This window comes from Aquarana catesbeiana, linkage group LG02 (genome assembly GCF_042186555.1).
Source record: "Aquarana catesbeiana isolate 2022-GZ linkage group LG02, ASM4218655v1, whole genome shotgun sequence".
NCBI lineage: Eukaryota > Metazoa > Chordata > Amphibia > Anura > Ranidae > Aquarana > Aquarana catesbeiana.
Window position 1 is genome coordinate 702799307 of NC_133325.1, and position 14130 is coordinate 702813436.

Genomic DNA, 14130 nt, shown 5'->3' on the forward strand with positions numbered 1-14130 from the left:
AGACCTCACATACTCCCTCAGGGATAAATCAGATATGGTAAAGAAAATATGGTCCTGCTGGTTCGCCTTTAAATATACCACTGCTTACGCAGAAATTATGTCAAAAGGTAAATAAATAAATAATGTGTTTTCTATTAGCCTTAATATGCTGGGGAATGTGGACCGAGGCAGACCCCCCCCTCACCTCCCCCTAATCCAACTCTCTTCCCTTCCCTCCTCTCTTGCTCTCTGTAATTACTCCATCTTTATTCTTTTCTCTCCCTTCTCTTCCCTATCCCTTACTTCTTCTCTATACTGAGGATTATACTGCAATAGGATATCTTTTGGTGGCCCCCCATGGAACAGTCTTTGCTGTATACACCACCTGATGGTGGCCGACACCAGTAATTAGCACAATATAATGCAATGCCTATGTTATGCGATAGTCGGTCTCCTGTTGAGTTAACAACATGTTATTGGGGCTATTTGGCCTGCCTACGGCTTTGCTATGTACACTACTTGGTATATACTTTGTAGACTGTAATCTTTTCCTTTGTTTTTCAATAAAAACTAATTAAACAAAAAATATGGCAGGTCTCTAGTGCAAAATCATGGTTCGCACTACTGACACATGTGCTTTCTAGAACAGGTAATCAGATGAGATCATACTAATTTATTTTGTATCCATCTTATAGATATGTTTGAAAATATTAATTTAGTCACATACTTGAGCAGTGTTGGGTTTTTGTGCTGATGGGCTCCATTGCTCTGGATGTAGAAATACCCTTTGCATTCAGCAATTTTCGCTTCTGAAATGCAGGAATTCTTTCAGCTGCCAACATATATTTGGAAAATCTTGTGCAATATTTAGTAAGTATGTTTAGGTCTGCCATTTTCTTCTAGGTTTTGCCACATATTTAACAGCGAAGAAAGTAATAACTGCTCTTCCCGATTGTCCAGCTCTCACTCCCACAGGAGCACATTCATACAACAATACAGGTGGAATCCACCACTTCACAATCTTCTCCAGAGGTTTATTAAAACCTCATGATAATGCTCACAGTATTTTAACATTATTTTAATATACATTTTTGAATGTGGAGGAGTGGAATTATAACAGTGCTATCAACAACTGAATCAAAGTATATTTGAAATTGTAATTACTTTTATTAGTACAAATAACATATAGCAAACAACAAACAGGATATAAGGATATTTGTTAAAATCAGTAGCTGAGCATATATAGTATACAATGGGTTGCTGGTGGCCCAGAGGAGAAGAGTGGTCACAAAACAGTATTGATTTCCTACATGTTTCGCGAGTGATGGATTCCTCAGGGGATAAATGTGAGACCATCACACAAGTAATCCAGCTCTAACAAAAAATAAATAAAATAAATAAAATAACATAAATAAACATGAAAACTAAATTGTCATGACCTCCAGCAAACGCACAATATGCTAATATGCCTCCCCCAGAAAAGGGGAAAGACAGGGGCAAGGATCAAAAAAACCCCAACTAGCGGATGAAAGAAAGACCATGCACAACCACAGGGGGTACAGAAAAACCCAGCTGAAGAAAAGAAAAATTCAAATAAATAATATATATAAATGTAATCCAACCACTAACAAATAGATGTGGGTCCAGTGAAGTGACACTTTGAATAAAAAACTTACTATGCTCAAAGATGAAAAACATAAGACTTTAGGGGCGCCTTGGTATTGATGTGAATAGTTGGAAAAAAACAACTGCTTGTCCCACTTCATAGACATACAACTTAATGAAATGCTAAAAAGGCAAAATTAACCGCCATTTAGAAAGGGGAAATTTGTGTGTTTACAATTTTGTTGCACATAGTGAGTATAATCAGTAGTCCATAAATGAGTTTTAAATGGACCAGTGTATATAACTATGACATGAGATATTTATGAAAAAGTGGCACATAGCTCCAAATGTATATGTCTATACATATGCACACTGCATTAACTTTAACTAAAGTGCAATCAAAAGCATCTCTTTTAAAATAATGCTCACAGAAAATTCCAGAGGTAAGTTACATCAATAGAACAATATGAGATTGCTTAAGGCAGGGTATTTATTTTTACCTGTACAGCAAGACCAACAAAGTGCAGTCGCCCCTAATGTCCAGCCAGAAAGTAATGGATTGGTCAGCATTAAGTACCCCCCACTCGCTCTGCGCTTGACATCACCGAGCGAGTGCGGACGAGGAAATCCACTGCGCATGCACCCATGTCAGAGGAAGCCAGCTGCCTACAGTACCCATAGGTCACAGCGAACAGCGTCAAAAGATGCCGGTCGTGAGGTGTTGATCGGAGGGAGATGGAAAGGGTCATGAACCAATGGGAAGCCAAAGGTACATGCGGGGAGGTTGAGCCGGGAACTACAGTGATCGGGCGAGACAGAAATTAGCACAGGGTACACAGTTTGGGCATAAAGCCCTGTGCGTCCATACGGCCATGCATCTTGTTCACCAAAAAGTCATCCACATATAGCTAAAGGGGCAGCCCTAAAAGAAACAGAACCTGCGGTTGTGGATGGAAAATGCAGGTGTCCAAGAAAAGGGGGCAAAACCTGCAAAGGGGAGATCATAAGATTCTCCCAAGGAGAGTATATACTCTGCGTTTTCTGGAGGTAATAACAAAAAAATAAACATTATACAAAAACAAAATCAAAAGCATACCAAGATACAGCAAAAAATATTCATGTATGACCATATATGACATAACAAGATTTAGCATATATATATTAACACATAATATGCCTATATTAACACAACATAGTACATGTGAAAAATAAATCAAAAGCAAACAATGTAAATTAATCAACATCAAAAACCTGTACAACAACAAGATTAAATGTAAATATGAGAAGGAAAAGGAGAAAAGAAAAAGAAAGAACAGCACACCAGGACGGCAGTACCATATAGGTGGGTATGGGGAGCGAAATGTCATCAGTTCAAAAAGCTTATGTAAATGTACATCATGGTTATGAAGTACCGTAATTTGACCAAAAAAAGGGGATTGAAAAATAGCCACCAAAGTGGGGACACAATTTAACAACCGACAAACAAGGTCCCCTCATGATCTCTGATTCTCTTAAAAAAAGATTGTTTCGTTTTACCTATGTAGAAACATCTACTTGCACATATTGACAAGTCCTCTACACTGGTTTCCAGTTTGATGCCTATTACCAGGGCCATCACTCCTTCACCTTCACTTCCACCCAATTGTGTCCCCACTAGGAAGGTAAGTGAACCCAACCTTCTCTCTCTTTTTCCACATAGTACATCGGCTATAGATCCCAAAATAGCCACTATTTTTTTAGTCAAAACCCCAGACCAGATTTCTGGTCCGAACCTTACACCAACACTACCCCCATTACCCCTCACAGCAACATTCAATTAGAAATCATTAATTTATCATCTGTTCAGCTGACAGACTGAAGTATTAAAATTGGGTCTAACTTTCTATCCTCAAGTTGATGGCAACAAATTGATTAAGGATATACACCTTTTGCCAGAAAACGTATTTTTAAGGTAATTTATGAAAAATCCAATTAGGAAACTGGATCCTCGTTTTCTCCTGACATACACTCTAGTCCTGACAGCGTGACAGGAGGGTCACGCCGATTCTGACACACTCTCCACCTCTTTCTCGGGTTGTGTATGTGCTGTCGGTTTGACCTTCCCCCCACCATTGTCATACAAACCGAAATCACGATCATTCCCACTTTTGAATAATTACCCTAATATTTGGGCATTCGTGGAACAAACTTCCAAGTAAATCACTAAGCTAGATCTTCGTACCACACAGCACGATAATAATATTTCTGTTGCCCAAAAAAAAGCCATTCAATCTCTTCAAAATAATCCCGATTGTAATTAAACTGGCGGATAAGGGTGGTAATGTAGTAATTATGAACAGCAATGATTATGAAACCATGTGCCATCGTATCCTTATGAATAGAGAATGGTATCAACCAATCTCTAAAATTTTGATTAATAATTTCAATCTTGAATATTATTCTTTAAATACCAATGCTCTTCACAAGGGACTTATCGATAGGGACACTTATAGATAACTTAATGTTAAAGAACCTAAAATTCCTACGCTATATGCACTCCCTAAAGTGCATAAGTCTTTGAATGACCCGCCAGGCCGGGCAGTTGTATCAGGCTTTACTGAAAATGCAAGTGCACTTATTGACAAGTATCTCTACCCTCATGTAACAGCGTTGTCTTCTTAAAGGACACTATTGATCTTTTACAAACAATTGAGGGCATGCATGTCCCCTTAAACACTTGGCTTGTAGCCATAGACATTGAGAGCCTGTACAATGCCATTCCACATGCCAAAGGCATTGAAATTATAGGTAACCATCTTAAGGAAAGAGGTAGCTCTGCTCACCTATACAATATGTTTTTCTTGGAACTCCTGAAATTCATTTTGACCCATAATGTGTTTTTGTTTGGCAATTCCCACTTCCTCCAGGTGCAGGGGGTTGCGATGGGGACCAGGTGTGCCCCATCGTATGCCAACCTGTACCAGGGGGGTGGGAAAAGAAGCTTTTTCTGGAATATGATGCGTCAATGTGCCTGTTCCACATTCTCTCATGGTACAGGTACATTGACGATGTCCTGCTTCTCTGGTCTGGTACCAGGGTTCAGTTGACACAATTTATGGAAATCTTATCTAACAATTCTTACAATCTTAAATTTACGATGGAATGCAGTCAGAGCCGCATTAACTTTTTAGATTTAAAGCTTTCTATTGATGATGATGATGGTCTTCTTTATTCCTCTCTTTTTCGGAAGCCCACCTCTGGGAATACAATATTGCATGATGATTATCAGAAGGCAGCTCATGGCCTTTACAATAGACTGAAACATAGAGGGTATAGCCATAGACTACTCAAAAAAGCTTTTAATAAAGCCTCTAAACGTGACAGGAAGGAATTGATATTTTCTAAACTAAACTAAACTAATTGATATTTTCTACTAAACCCCCAATCACTGAGCAACCAGTTAGAAAATATAACACAATACTCCAGGCACCATGCTAAATTTAGAGACATTCTAACTCAATACTGGCCTCTACTTCTGGCCAACTCATTGGCACATAAATTTATTAAACCTTGACCTGAAATTACGTATCGACGGGCACCGTCACTTAGGGACAAGCTGGTACGTAGCCATTTTAATTCTGGGGGCGTCTCTGCCCCACTTCAGACTGGCACGTTTGCCTGTCGCAAATGTGATGTGTGCTGGCATATCTTAGATGGTTCCACTGTGCTTCTTTCCGACGGAGATATGCATAGGATACACCATAGAATTTTTTGTCAAACTGTTGGAGTGGTATATCTTGCCAAATGCCTATGTGGATGTTTCTACATAGGTAAAACGAAAAAACAACCTTTTTTTAGGAGAATCAGAGATCATACTATTCCTATCTCCAAAAGACTTATGACAATGGCCATCAGCCACCATGTTGGGTCTGTACATGATTTTAGCTCTAATATGATTAAGTTCAGTGCTTATAAGCACGTGCCTTCATATGTCAGAGGCGGCAGTATAGACCGTACTCTTCTGCAATTAGAAACCAAATGGATTCACAATTTAAATGCTACTCATGACCCAGGATTAAATGAATATATCAGCTTTAAGTCCTTCGTGTGACCTGCACTATTTATGTGCCAGCCACATGAGGGGACCTTGTTTGTCGGTTGTTAAATTGTGTCCCCACTTTGGTGGTGACATGAACAGGTGTGACCAGACTGCGTGGACTGCACAGAGGAAACCAAAACGCATGTAAGGTGAATAATATAAAGTTTATTAAAGATAAGTATTATCAAGTAAACACCCCAAATACAAATAGTGATCAACTAACTAACAGAAACCCACAGACAACAGATAATATATACAGCCAAAGGGAAGTACCAAAATCAAACACGTTAGCCAGGCCAGGGTCATACACAGAAGATCAGCAGATAACAAAGGGCAGTTCCGGAATCACAAACGTTAGCCAGGCCAGGGTCATACACAGCAGATCAGCAGATGAACAAGGGCAGGACAGGAGAGGGAGATGATGGATGGGATCAGGCTACAAGGGAAGAGGAATACAGGAGGGACAGGATCAGGATGGGATCGGGTACAGGTTCACGTTCAGGTCCAGGTTACAGGTTACAGGGTGCAGGCTAACAAGTCAGGGCACAATGACGATACCAGGGCAAGCATGTGAATGCTTGTCGGGTATTTATATGCACACCTGCAATTAGCCTCAGGTGACACCTGATCGCAGGAGGTGCTGTCTGCTCCACACTGCCAGGATCCTTCCGCTGGTGGACGCCTGTACTGCAGCCCAAAGATGAAATACCACCATCAGGGTAAAGCTCTCCTGACAGTTCCACCAGCAGGTGGCCAAACTGCCAGGAGACACCTGCTGATGAACCTCAGTGCTGCACGCCAAATGATAGATATTACCAGCAGATGTAACCTTTCCTGACAGTCCCCCCCCAAAGGAACGATCTCAGGGCTCTCCAACTAGATGTAACAGTTAATAGTCCATGGCATCAAGCTGAGCAGTGGGCAAAGGCAAATCAAGCTGGGTGTGTAATAAGTCCATGGTAGCAAGTCGGAAAACGGATGGAGGTCCATGAAGCTGGACAGCGGGCATATCAAGCTGGGCAGCGGGCACATCAAGCTGGGCAGCAGGCACATCAAGCTGGGCAGCGGGTACATCGAACTGGCCAGCGGGCACATCAAGCTGGACAGCAGGCACATCAGGGCAGACAGCAGGTACATCAGGGCAGACAGCAGGTACATCAGGGCAGACAGCGGGCACATTAGGGCAGATAGCGGGCACATCAGGGTCATCGAGCTGGGCAGCAGGCTCAGGGTCATCGAGCTGGGCAGCAGGCTCCGGGTCATCGAGCTGGGCAGCAGGTTCCGGGTCATTGAGCTGGACAGCAGGCTCTGGGACATCAGGCCGAGCAGCAAGCACTGTAACGGCAGGCTCAGTAACAGGCAATGGCTCAGCAAGCTAATTAACGGGCCCTGGCCCAGTGGGCATAGCAATGGGCCCCCGGATCAGCGAGCCGGGTGCAAGGCACTGACCAAGAAAGCCGGATGATGGGCACTGGCATGACAGGCTGAGAAACTATATTGGGCTGTAGCTGAGTTTATTAAAGATAAGTAGTAAACAGGTAAACACCTCAAATACAAATAGTGCTCAACTAACCAACAGAAACCCACAGACAACAGATAATGTATACAGCCAAAGGGAAGTAAACAGAAGATCAGCAGATAACAAAGGGCAGTTCCGGAATCACAAACGTTAGCCAGGCCAGGGTCATACACAGCAGATCAGCAGATGAACAAGGGCAGGACAGGAGAGGGAGATGATGGATGGGATCAGGCTACAAGGGAACAGGAACACAGGAGGGACAGGATCAGGATGGGATCGGGTACAGGTTCAGGTCCAGATTGCAGGTTGCAGGTTGCAGGCTAACAAGTCAGGGTGCAAGGATGATACCAGGGCAAGCATGTGAATGCATGCCGAGTATTTATATGAACACCTGCAATTAGCCTCAGGTGACACCTGATCGTAGGAGGTGCTGTCTGCTTCACACTGCCAGGATCCATTCGCTGGTGGACGCCCGTACTGCGGCCGAAAGATGACATAACACCAGCAGGGGAAAGCTCTCCTGACAGTTCCAAACTGCCAGGAGACACCTGCTGGTGGACCTCCGTACTGCACGCCAAATGATACATATTACCAGTGGATGGAACCTTTCCTGACAGGTGGCTATTTTTCTGTCCCCTTTTTTTGGTCAAATTAGTTCATAACCATGATGTACATTTACATAAGCTTTTTGAACTAATGATATTTTTTTCCCCATATCCACCTATTTGGTACTGCCGTCCTGGTGTGCTGTTCTTTCTTTTTTCTTTTCTCCTTTTCCTTCTCATATTTACATTTAATCTTGATGTTGTACAGGTTTTTGATGTTGATTCATTTACATTGTTTGCTTTTGATTTATTTTTCACATGTACTATGTTGTGTTAATATAGGCATACTATGTGTTAATATATATGCTAAATCTTGCTATGTCTTATTTGGTCATACATGATTGTTTTTTGCTGTATCTTGGTATGCTTTTGATTTTGTTTTTGTATAATGTTTATTTTTTTGTTATGACCTCCAGAATACGCAGAGTACACACTTTCCTTGGGAGAATCTTATGATCTCCCCTTTGCAGGTTTTGCCCCCTTTTTTTGGGCACCTGCATTTTCCATCCACAACCGCAGGTTCTGTTTCTTTTCAGGGCTGCCCCTTTAGCTATATGTGGATGACTTTTTGGTGGACAAGATGCATGGCCATACGGATGACAGGGCTTTATGCCCAAACTGTGTCCCCTGTGCTAATTTCCGACTCACCTGATCACTGTGGTTCCTGACTCAATCTCCCCGCATGTAACTTTGGCTTCCCATTGGTTCTATTGATATAACTTACCTCTGGAGTTTTCTGTGAGAATTATTTTAAAAGAGATGCTTTTGATTGCACTTTAGTTAAAGTTAATACGGTGTGCATATGTATAGACATATATACTTGGAGCTATGTGCCACTTTTTCATAAATATCTCATGTTATAGTTATATACACTGGTCCATTTAAAACTCCTTTATGGACTACTGATTATACTCACTATGGGCAACAAAATTGTAAACACACAAATTTCCCCTTTCTAAATGGCGGTTTCATTAAGTTGAACGTCTATGAAGTGGGACAAGCAGTTGTTTTTTCCAGCTATTCACATCAATACCAAGGCGCCCCTAAAGTCTTGTGTTTTTCATCTTTTAGCATAGTAAGTTTTTTTTTTCAAAGTGTCACTTCACTGGACCCACATCTGTTTGTTTGTGGTTGGATTACATTTATATATTATTTATTTGAATTTTTGAATTTCTCTTTTCTTCAGCTGGGCCTTTCTGTACCCCCTGCGTTTGTGCATGGTCTCCTTTTCATCCGCTAGTTGGGGTTTTTTTGATCATTGCCCCTGTCTTTCCCCTTTTTTGGGGGAGGCATATTAGCAACAGAGCCTTTTCTATACGTAGTTCCAGATGCATAGAGGTATGTGTTGTGCATTTGCTGGAGGTCATGTCAATTTCGTTTTCATGTTTATTTATGTTATTTTAATTATTTTATTTCTTTTTTGTTAGAGCTGGATTACTAGTGTGGTGGTCTCACATTTGTCCCCTGAGGAAGCCATCACTGGCGAAACATGTTGGGAATCAGTAATCTTTTGTGACCACTCTTCTCTTCTCCTCTGGATCACCAGCAACCCATTGTATACTATATATGCTCAGCTATTGATTTTAACAAATATTTTTATATCCTGTTTGTTGTTTGATACATGTTACTTGTACTAATAAATGTAATTACAATTTTAAATATACTTTGATTCAGTTGTTGATAGCACCATTATAATCCCATTCCTCCACATCCAAAAATTTTATCGGGATGAGGTGCATTACATCATAGAGACACTCAGACTACCTCTTCTACTTTAATATAACTTGAAGAAGACTGATTAGTGCTGGTTTACATTTACACTGTTGCCAGATGTCCAGTTTCCAAATATTGTTGGCTGTCAATGTTCTCTCATATTAACGTCATTTGGTATATACCCTAACTACAGTAAAAATATGGGTGGCTTAACAGAGAATAAAAAACAATAAAACTGGTTTCTCGGACAACCTGAAAATTTTATGACTTGTGGGTGGAAAAAGAAAGCCAGTAAAAGGGCTTCTGCATTAAAAGGAAGTATAATATTTACTATAGAGAACATCACAGATATCTTCCATATGTTTTTTTTACTAGATTAACAGAACTCTAAAAATGCATGCATGCATACATAAAATCCTGCTTATCAGTAAATTTCATGCGATGCTGCAGCAAAGAATAATACTGACATAATATGGAGGCTGCCATTGCTGATCTTCACTTTTGAAATCTAGTTTTCTGGCTTTAATGGTAATACACTGTCTTCAGTACCTGCTGAGCCGCTGACCAGGAATGGCTATGCTGACTAGGATTTCTGACTTTCTTGATCTATGTGCTTGTTTCAAGTATATGAGAATCAGTGCCATAGACAGCCAGATGGCAATCAGCCAGACCATTGCATTTCTCTCAGCCACAGGTATTGCTAGGGTCTTCAAACAGAGATAATTTACTCAGAAGGAGAAGAGTGGAGACGTTTTTCCTCTGAGAACACCTGAGATCTTTGTAGAAGGATGAGGGCTGCCTGTGATCTCCTGAGACACCTGTGTGATTACAGAGCAGCAGAGTTTTAAAAGTGAAACCAAAGTAAAAAAGGCTGTGTAATTACATGAAAATAATAAGCACTGGTGCTTTTTTTAACTCACATTTTTTACACACATTTTGGCACATTTTTTAAATGTGTATTTTGGCCCTTTTATTACTCATTATTTACGTGCATCTTGCAGTTTTTTAACATGCCATTTTTTTTAATGCGCATCTATCCGTGAGCTTTTTTATTGTGCATTTTGGCGCTTATTTAAACACACATTTTAGCCCTTTAGCACACATTTTGGCACAGGTTATTTTAACACGCATTTTGGTGTGGTTTGTAACACACATTTTGGCTCTTCTTTAAGCATGTAGTTTGACACTTTTTGAACGTGCATTTTGATTTGCTTTTTAATGCGTATTTTGGCAAACAGCAAATTTGCTAGCCACTTTTGCTGTGCCATTAACAATTAATGGCACCGCAAGCATATCATGCATTTTGCATGTGTTTCCAGAATGCACACAAAAAAGCAGGTAAAAAACAAGCCAGAATGTGTGTTGAAGAAAAAAAAAAGCAAAAAGTGCATCAAAAACTGTACCAAAATGCGCACAAAAAGGCCCAAAAAGCCAAATTGAACATTTTTTGGCATGGAGCATTGTGCACTTTTTAATGCACATTTTGGTACGTTGGTAGTGTATTTGTCAGGCGACAAAATGTGTGGCAAAATGCATGTTTGCTAACTGCATTTGGGGTGCCATTAACAATGAATGGCACCCAAAAGCACATTGCATATTTTGACACAATTTTACAGCAAGGTGGAATTGTGGCAAGAATTGCGCAATTCTGCCAACAATTCTGCATTGCTCAGATGTGAATGGGTCCTAAAAGAAAATACATACATACAAATATACTGTATATACTATATATATAAAACACATATATACACACATAAATGTATATAGTTATTATTTGTATCAATCTTTAAGCTTGCTATTGCTGATATTAGGAATAAAGAAGTCTCCTTCCTCACATTACAGTAGCTTCTCACCCAGATTCTCCACATTTTAGCTGGAGAATCTGGGACGGTGATATTCTACAGAGATGGTATAATACTGGAAGAAATTGATATTAATGCAGATGGGACATGAGAACAATATGTCTTGTACAACAAAGCTTTGAAAGGACTTTGATGTGCAGCAAATTACAGTGTTTACAGCCAGCCTGCTGTAAACATGGCTGGAACAAGGCATAATGTCATTATTATCTAACCAATGGGACTCTTGAGGATATTCAACTGCCCCCTCACACCTGGCCAGCATGGGGCCTGAAGGGTAATGAATTGCAGTATGATAAACTGATCAAAGGAACTGAAGTTGAGTCTGGGAGAGGAACGAGCTTTTTATGACCTTTGGTTCAAGTGTATCCAATGGCCGTGATGACCAACGCCCCCCCCCCCCCAGCAGGGGTGTGGGTCTCAAGTCTGGATAAAAATGATCCTGGCCTGAGAAATTCAGAGAGAATGTGCGTGTGTGAGTGTTAGACCTGTAAGATCCCTTTCTTCCCCTGTTACCCCATCTTCCCTCTCCTTATTTATAACTGTAATGTATTGATATCCCTATTGTAAGTAAATCCAACCCTTATTCTAAGAATTGGTCATCCTTTTATTGGAAGCCAGACACCCCAAACAGAGCACATTTTACATTTGGCACCCCAGAAAGTGTGCGGTAATCCTAAAAGCCGCATAAAACCTACAGGACAGAAGTGCTTATCTTCACGGTTCCATAAGGAGAAGCAAGACTTCCATAAATCTGACATTGTAAAGTCAGCTGATAATGCCACAGAAACCGGAAGGGCTGCAAGTGTGGTGTGTCTTTTCTATGGATATGCAAAAGTTTTAATTGCTTTGAATGATATCAGGTAAAAATGGTAATGAATGAAGAATATTCAATGCTAGAAGAGAGATTTGTTTTTTTTGTGTTTATTTGTGAGTTGCAAGAGCTAAAGGTAATTGAGTTTGGTTTGTTGCTCAATGCAGTGTTGGAACGTTAGTACTAATAGAGTTGTGGATTGTGTGGATTGTATAGTTATGAAATGGAACTTGTGTATACATATGTTAAAAAATATGCCTCTGCCAGTTATCATTCATGTGCAGATGAACCTCTAAAAAGCCAGTGTAATGTACTATTTTCTCAGTGTCAGCAACATAATAGCAGGTCATTGGGTAAACAGCTAACAAGGAATGTGAAGAAAGAGAGGTTGGCAAATGAAATTGGAGTGTTGCCCAGAATTAAATTTATATCTGAGCAAATGGGGGGGGGGGGTAGTGGGAAGCAGAGAGGAGACGTCTCGGGGAGGACATATAGAAAATTTCTGAAAACCTTCTAAAGGTTGCAACAGCCTCCAGTATTGAGATGTATGAATTGTGGACTACTGCAGGCAATTTGTCAGAAAGAAACAGTGAACTACAAGAACAGCTTCAGAGGTGCAACATGGACTGCGATATGAAGAGCAAATTTTTAGAGTCATTGCGAATAAAGTTGTCAGAGATGGAAGAGTTGGTTATGTCTTTAGGAAGAAAATTAGCAAATGCAGACTCCCAGCTTCTTACTAAAGAGCAATGTATATTATCACTCAATGAGCACACAGGAACATGTCAATTGGCCAATATCTGCACAGTCAATAAGGGGAAGGGCTGCGATGAAAGACAGTCAGCTATTGCACCTATAGCTTCGAATCAGAATAACAGTTTGATTACAATCCAAGAGAAACTTACTTTGTGTCAGATTCTGTGTGAATTTATTACCCTGGAATCACCAGTGAGTCCGTCCAATAAATTTGAGGCTCTAGTGCTTAAATTCCATTTGAGTAATGAGGATGCATGCTCTCTTCTAAAAGCATGGCTACCAGAACCTTTGGCAGGCCAGTTATCTGCACAGGTTAATGATAACTTAGCAGATGCAGAAATGCGGAGGAAAGAGTTGCAGCGTATTGTGGACAGTCGTGATAGCGCTATGAGTGATTTACAACAAATGAAATTTAGGAGAGGAGATGACCCAATATTGTTCTGCAGTGAGTATCTTGCATTGTATATGGGAGTGTTCAACTGTCCTGACTTATTGTTGGACGATGCAAGTTTCATATACTCAATGGCCAATAAGTGGTATGTAAGCTATCCCACTAGAATGGCTCTGAGGAATGCTAAGTTCAACCAAAATTTTGTCAATATCCTGTGAGACTTCTGTCAAGAGTCTAGTGATAGGGAGCATGGGTCAAAGGCAGATGTACCTGTAATAAGCAGAGGTACAGGAAGGCAGAGAGGGTTCAGAGGTTATAAATGGAATAGACATGCACAAAGATTTTGTAAAGCTCCTAACATTCCTAGCATGGAGCACGAAAACCCAGAAATACAGGTATCTGATATGAAAACCCCCACCCAGGACAGGGACAGCATAGCCTACGGCCTGATATGAAAGATAACAGCCAGGACGGATCACACAGTTCTGAAGAAGAGATAATAAATGACAGCCCACACCCTAAACACAGCTTGTATGTAGTTGGACGCAAAATGCATTGCCATTTTTTCTGAGTAATATGGCAAAGTTTACTAATACTATATGCATAGTATAGGAAAATATGGCAATTGATCCCCTAGCAATACAATTATTAGGAAAAGACTTGGGGGACTTAAAAAGTCAATTGTTGTGATAATTGTGAGTAATAACTGTCTTTGTGTTCTTTTTCTAGGGACCATGGAAGAAGTTAAACTAGTTTGGATACTACCATTTGTGTTTTGTTTGCAGGTCCTTCAAAGTGAGAACAACAGTGG

At 40.5% G+C, this 14130-nt stretch overlaps 1 pseudogene; it reads left to right on the top strand.

Annotated features, from left to right (window-relative positions):
• Positions 1 to 12395: 12395 nt before the first annotated feature.
• Positions 12396 to 13774, top strand: LOC141127667 (posterior protein-like; annotated as a pseudogene).
• Positions 13775 to 14130: the final 356 nt, after the last annotated feature.